We start from the raw sequence: 7422 nt of genomic DNA, 5'->3' as shown, positions 1-7422 counted from the left end.
AGAAAAAGACAGACACCAATAGGAACATAGAGGTCCGCCATTTTTTGAAATTGCATTTGAAATGAAATTGAAATACATCTTATAAATTGATTGGATACAATCACCGAACACAAGTAGTCAGTAATGGGGTCGCGCATTGTCAACAGACTGGTTACATGGAAATTCCTGGGTTTAGTTAAAAGTGTGATCAGTTTTATATGAAAGAATTCCCAGGATACATCCTCCTTGGCACATTCTTCTCGTGTCCTGTTGCTGTAACAAAATAAACCAATTGAATTCTAATAATTTTTCTATTAACGTGATAGTTAAGGACATAGATGGAACATTGACACCTTGCCCTGGACACCTTGCACCTTACTCTCATTTCATCTCCGTTATTAACTCATAAACTCATTTCCCCAAACAACGTTCACTGATACTGCTTAAGTTGTTCCAACGTTCAGGGAAATCAATGTACAGTACAACAGTCTCTTCTTTTTATTGGACCAGCTGTACAGTTGCATTGAAATAGGAAACTTGCGATTACTGGCCAGCGGAGTATACTGTATGCTTTAAGTAGTTTTCGAAGGTGCTGAGTTTAGATATTTGGTTCATTTCTTGTGAAATTTTACTGGTTGGTAAAAGACCATATAATATTTCGCCCTGAATGAAAGTGTGTGCTACTGTTACTATTGAATTTGTGCTATTTTGAACCATCCGATTATCGCGATAAATGTGACAATGGCTAATATATCCAAACTCTTTATACAGTTTTTGATATCATATTTGTTATATTAAAGTACATTATTTATATAACTACAAAAGTAATCTTAGGTAAGAAATTATCACATCGAGTGACCAATCAAACACGTGATAAAAAATCTTTATTCGTAAAATCTATACAATTAAAAATTTTTTTAAATGTGTTAGATTAGTCACTCCCTGTTATAAATGCTTATGTATTGGATTATAAATCAAATCCTCTAATATAATTTAAAGATTAAAAGTACGAAATAATCTAATGACTGTATTTATGTTTTGCTAAAACAATGCCAGGCTTACCTGCAATTTCGTTTATAAAAGGATAGAGCTCATTACAGTTAATAATACGTTGTTGTAGTTTTAGTATTTGTCATTATTACTTTTTCACTCAGGAATCAACAGTTTTTTCTTGAACTTAATCTGTGAAACCATCCACATATCTCTATATGGTAAGTATTAGATGTATTTCTGGCCTCTAATGACTGAACTGAATTTCGTATCATTCGATTACACGGTTAGACAATTTATAATAGTTAATCACGCAACTGACGGTTTCAGAGCACTCTATCAATAGATAGTCTACCTTTAATTTCTACACTGGACAACAAACAACTTCAAAACTAAACTTATAACTAAGAATTTTACGGTCACGGTCACATTCCTGCGATATCGCTTCGCCACGAACGCTCGTGCTTCGACCTTATATCCCGAAATCGAAGTCACAGAACATCACTTTTTATCATAATTTTGGATTTCTCGTCACTATTAATGGAAAATGACAAATGAAAATGGATTGAACAGATTTTCAACAATGAACGCAATTCTACAAGTCACATAAAAGAGCTATAGCTGAAATATGTAATCTTATGTTGGATAAAAAATATCTTCATGCATTGAAACAAATTGTACTGTGTCTATGTCTATAAAGCAAACATGGCTAAAGAATAACAAATTATATGGATACATAAAGATATATTTCATGTTTCTTACACAATGTAATTCGTAATTGTTGAATAAACATAAAAAATATTTGATCGTCATAAATGCTGAAAAAATATCTTTAAAAATCGTAAAATATAATAAAGATTATTAATACTTTTACATTTTTGGCTGTCATATATAACAGAAGGAAAGTATGGGGATTGTTACGTTCATATGCATTAATTTAGATACTATCATACATTCCACACTAAAATATTGATTGGATTTCTACATAACGATTAAATTTTCTTTACATTTTATTGCTGGCTTTACATGTCACACCATCTTTTAACAAATTAATTAACTGAGTATGATATTTACAAAAACAGATATGATTTTAAATATATATAGCCTACTATATTCAATGAATTACGAAGAAATTGAATTGAAATAACGTGACTTATAGTACAAATTGGAAGTTTATATGTAATTAATGTTGTTTACTTTCTCTTAGGTTTTACATGTCTGATTATGTTCTTCATCTATATAACTCCGATTTTGAGAGCAGTCTATTTACGCGTTTTCTTATAATGCCATACACATTGCCCCAGTTATATCAGGTTTGGGCATTAATCGCAAGAACAGAAAAAGACAGACACCAATAGGAACATAGAGGTCCGCCATTTTTTGAAATTGCATTTGAAATGAAATTGAAATACATCTTATTAATTGATTGGATACAATCACCGAACACAAGTAGTCAGTAATGGGGTCGCGCATTGTCAACAGACTGGTTACATGGAAATTCCTGGGTTTAGTTAAAAGTGTGATCAGTTTTATATGAAAGAATTCCCAGGATACATCCTCCTTGGCACATTCTTCTCGTGTCCTGTTGCTGTAACAAAATAAACCAATTGAATTCTAATAATTTTTCTATTAACGTGATAGTTAAGGACATAGATGGAACATTGACACCTTGCCCTGGACACCTTGCACCTTACTCTCATTTCATCTCCGTTATTAACTCATAAACTCATTTCCCCAAACAACGTTCACTGATACTGCTTAAGTTGTTCCAACGTTCAGGGAAATCAATGTACAGTACAACAGTCTCTTCTTTTTATTGGACCAGCTGTACAGTTGCATTGAAATAGGAAACTTGCGATTACTGGCCAGCGGAGTATACTGTATGCTTTAAGTAGTTTTCGAAGGTGCTGAGTTTAGATATTTGGTTCATTTCTTGTGAAATTTTACTGGTTGGTAAAAGACCATATAATATTTCGCCCTGAATGAAAGTGTGTGCTACTGTTACTATTGAATTTGTGCTATTTTGAACCATCCGATTATCGCGATAAATGTGNTATAATTTAATAGAAAGTCTCGTGAATATGCGAATTGATCTTCTCCTTTAATTCTTGCCATTGACTCTATAACACTTTTAGAATTGAAAAAAGCATATTTTGTGTCTAGTACATGTTGAAGAGCATCGTCGACATCAGAAAATAAATTCTCTGGATGTTCTCTTAAATGGTCTCCAAGAATTTTTACACTTCGCTCATTTGTTTCCTGAAAACAATTTATCAGATTATGGTGAATTGTCAAATTATGTAAACACTTTTTTATTATAATTTTGAATTTTCAATGCTCCAAAATAATTTGGAAATTAACACAAAAAGATGATTACGTAATAAAGTTAATTATACCAAGATATATGTTTCCAAGGACGTATCACTCACTGTTCCACAAGAATATTTTCCTTTTTTCACAGAATCTGCTAGTTCTTCAATAGTTGTAGGTATCGATTCATACACAGGATAAGTCATATGAGAGAAGAGAACTCCACAATAACCCGATATGAGGACTACCGTTATTAATAACCAGGCACCAATTGTGATTCTAGTTGTGCTATTTCTGACGTGTTTCATTTCACCGCCTGTCAAATATCATTGTAAATTATTAACGTAGTAATTATATTACAATGCTAATTTTTTTCAATGTAAATTTAGCAATTTTTCTTCCAGAAGTATTACAAGTTTTGATATTTCTTATTATTTTTATACTAGTATTAAGTGAAATTAACAAATATTACAGCTTTATCAAAGATTTAAATATTGAAAATAGTGATTAAAATGAAAATATGGAGTAAACATATTTACCTTGAGATATCATATTGGCGAAGAGAAACCAAAATATTTCGTTGATAGGCCATGATTGTTTATCGTTCTGGTTGTGTATACATCTTTTTAAATGTATTAAGTACAGAGCAATTCCTGTTATAATAAAAGCAGCAAAAAGAGATATCCAAACCTAAAATTAAATATTAATACTATATTTTATATAGATTTATTTAAGACATGGAAGAAATAAATTGATGTAACCTATTAAATGTAAAGAATTAAAAAGAAAGTAAATACGTTACGTAACGTTTTGGTTTTATTTTAATTAAGTAAAATCATTTAATAAAATAAAAACAGTAAACAACAATTTGACTAGGTTAACTTTCACTAGACGGAAATCCTGAAACTGGCATGTTGGTGCAATATTTGCATCTGACTTTGGTAATTTCTGGGGTGTTTGTTACTCTTCTACAGAATAGTTGTTCTTCCTGATTTGACTTATTCTATTTAATTTCAATGAGGAAAAAAAAACTGTTAATTTCGCTTTTATTTACATTAGTTTGCACAGGTAATAAGTAATAGAAGCTTGAATCTTTCTAAACTGTGCATAATTTAAATGAAAATAGACATGATTGTTCATTACAAAGTGATTAAATTTAAGGTGTGACTAAATAAGCATAAGCAAAGTCACGTAACATTCAATTTGTCCTGATACAAACAATTGTTATAATTGTACTCATAATGTAACCGAATGAAATATAAATCTTCATTCGGTTGCGGGTTCAGAACTATTTCAACCGAATGTGATAGTTCCGAATTTAATTCGATGGTCATTTGAATTATAAACTATTTATTTTTTGTAGAAATTACGAAACGTTACATCAGTTTTTTTCGAAAATAAACTTATAATTAGCCAGAATAAAATTGAACAATAGATAATAAAAAAGGAACTGAACGGAAGGCAGAAGCTGCAACTCTTATTGCTCATGTTGCAGGTAGCGAATTTTGGAATATCTTCTCAAATTAGGTACCCCTCATTTACAGTACGTAAATAAATTCTGTTTCTAGGGTAGGCTTTAATCTGAAAGTATAATCTCATGTGTTGTTTTTTGCAATAGATTTATCTTTCTTCTTTCTACAAGTAAATTAGTGTGGTTGATTTTACATTCCTTTTCCTGAGAGAGTTATACTTTGGACTTCAGAGTGATTCTTACCCTCGTTCCTTACGTATTTTAATGTTGTATGAAAATCAAATTGAAAGTGTGTCCTATAACACACAGTTCATGGCAAAACACCTATCGTAAAAGGTTAAATTTCGATTTTGTCGGTTTCCAAGTTCGAAAAATGTAGAAAACAAAAGAACAAGGAAACATACAGAAATGTCAATGTAGAAATTGCATGTGAAAACTGAAAAGATGATTCATATGTTCATTCGCTTTCTCATAAGATTTTTACTATTTGTATAAAATTAGGGGATGTGTGCTGGTTTTTGGATGTGTTGGTGAACTTTTTAGTAGAGTTTATTAACTGCATAGCAGTGAATTGAAGAACTGTAAGTTGCTTAAATATAAAGGATTTAAACTTAATGCGAAGATTAAAATTATTACGTTATAGTCAACCTTACACGTTTTCACAAAATGCAAGTTTCCGGACTAATTAGAGAATTTTTAGATGATTCTAAAAATATGTTCGATTTCCCGCAAAAGCGAAAAAAAAAACTGCATCTGCGTCTTGCACGCCGATTTCTCTTAACACTTCCATTGTTACGTAACACTTCCATTGTTGACACTTCCATTGCTACTTGGCACCTCCATTGTTACTTAACACTTCCATTGTTAATGGAAGTGTTAAGCTTTAATCCTGTCCCTCTGCTCCCGGAACGGAATTTCGAAAAATCTCTTTTTAGTGTCCGTTTTCGTGACGTACCCTAACTGTGTACCAAATTTCAACTTTCAACTCCTAACCGTTTGGGCTTTGCGCTTATAATTATTATTATTATCATTATCATTATCAACCCGTCTCGATTATATACAGTAGACCCCCCTATAACGCTTAGATACGTTCCACGCTAACCGAAAATTACGTTGTAGGAATGAGCCAATCGCAGCCCGATAGGTGGGAACTTTACGGACTAAGGCTGTTCGAAAGGTTTTCTTCTATAAAATTAACCGATTCTAGACTAATTCCACTCAACATTTCCAAAATACGTATAATTTTTTGGGAATAATCTGTATAAACTATGCTATAAACAAAAAATTGTAGGATTACTTACACCGTTCGACTACGCCGTTGCTTAAAGCTGGTTTTCATCGCGGAACAGCACGCGAAACGACGGCCGCAATTTCTGATAACGAATTTTTGGCGGAAAAATAACTTGACCTTTGGAGACATCATTAATATAAATAATTTTTATGGACGTTGAATAAGAAGTGTTTCTTTCACAAGAAATGTATAAAATTAGTGCTGTATTAGACTTACGGTACCTAATTTACATACTGTGCAGACGATAATAAACTCAACTTACTAGCCTAAAATCTCCGTAGCGTGTTGCCAGGCGGCAGAAAGCATATATATAATTATAATAAAGTTACAATAAATTAAGTTAATATATAATTATATATACAGTACCTAATTTATATATAATTAATATATAATTATATGTACAGTACCTAATTTATATATAATTTATATATAATACTAAACAGACGATAGCAAACTCAATTTAGCCGCTCCGTAGCGTGGCGCAGGGTCGGAGGAAAGTAGTTCGGCTGCTCATCCACTATTGGTCCAGACTCTATCAATCTTGTCGCGAAACGACGTTATAGGAGGTACGTTATACGAAAGTTGCTACAATTTTTTCGCTACGTTATAGGAATTGTCGTTATAGGAACGTACGTTATAGGGGGGTCGACTGTATATAGATGAATATTGTTAAAATAATTTCAAATTGTCAATTTTTTACAATTTCTTTATAATTCCTATTTATGTTTCGAATATGAATATTAAAATAACTTTACATGAAAATTTTTATAACAATAATTTTAATATTTAATGTCATCATGAGCCTCCTTGTTAAATGATAATCGTGAAAAAATACATTTACTTATGACTTCGCTTAAAACAGTAAGGCTAGCATTTCTTAACTGAGCATGGATTCATATAGATAAAAAAACGAAGACGATGACACAGTTATAACCAGGGCAGGATTAACCCACTTTGGGGCCCTAGACATTTTCTTCTTACGGCCCCCCTCTCTCACACAAGAAATAGAGCACACAAAAAATATATAACAATAAATAAAACAAAACTAAATAATGTGAAAAACTAAAACAAATCTTAAACTTTTATTAATAAAAAATATTTAATACACAACAATAAATTTTAGTTTTTCCAGAAAAGTTTGAACAGTTTGTTTATAAATTTAAAATATTGAAATTTGTTTTATTAAATGTCTAACAAAAGTTGTTGTAAAATAACAATATTACCTTAAAAAAATAATTGTCAACAAGACTATGTCTTGTTTATAAAATCGTACTGCTTGCTGTGTTACCAGCTTAGAGGTATGAAGGAGTACATGTCAGGAGTTGCAATTTGGCACAGAGTATTAAGTGCCCAAATCATGCGCGCATAAAAAAACCTGACT

This window comes from Centruroides sculpturatus, unplaced genomic scaffold (genome assembly GCF_000671375.1).
Source record: "Centruroides sculpturatus isolate CEXI.00-Female unplaced genomic scaffold, Cexi_2.0 scaffold810, whole genome shotgun sequence".
NCBI lineage: Eukaryota > Metazoa > Arthropoda > Arachnida > Scorpiones > Buthidae > Centruroides > Centruroides sculpturatus.
This window is presented reverse-complemented; position numbering follows the sequence as displayed.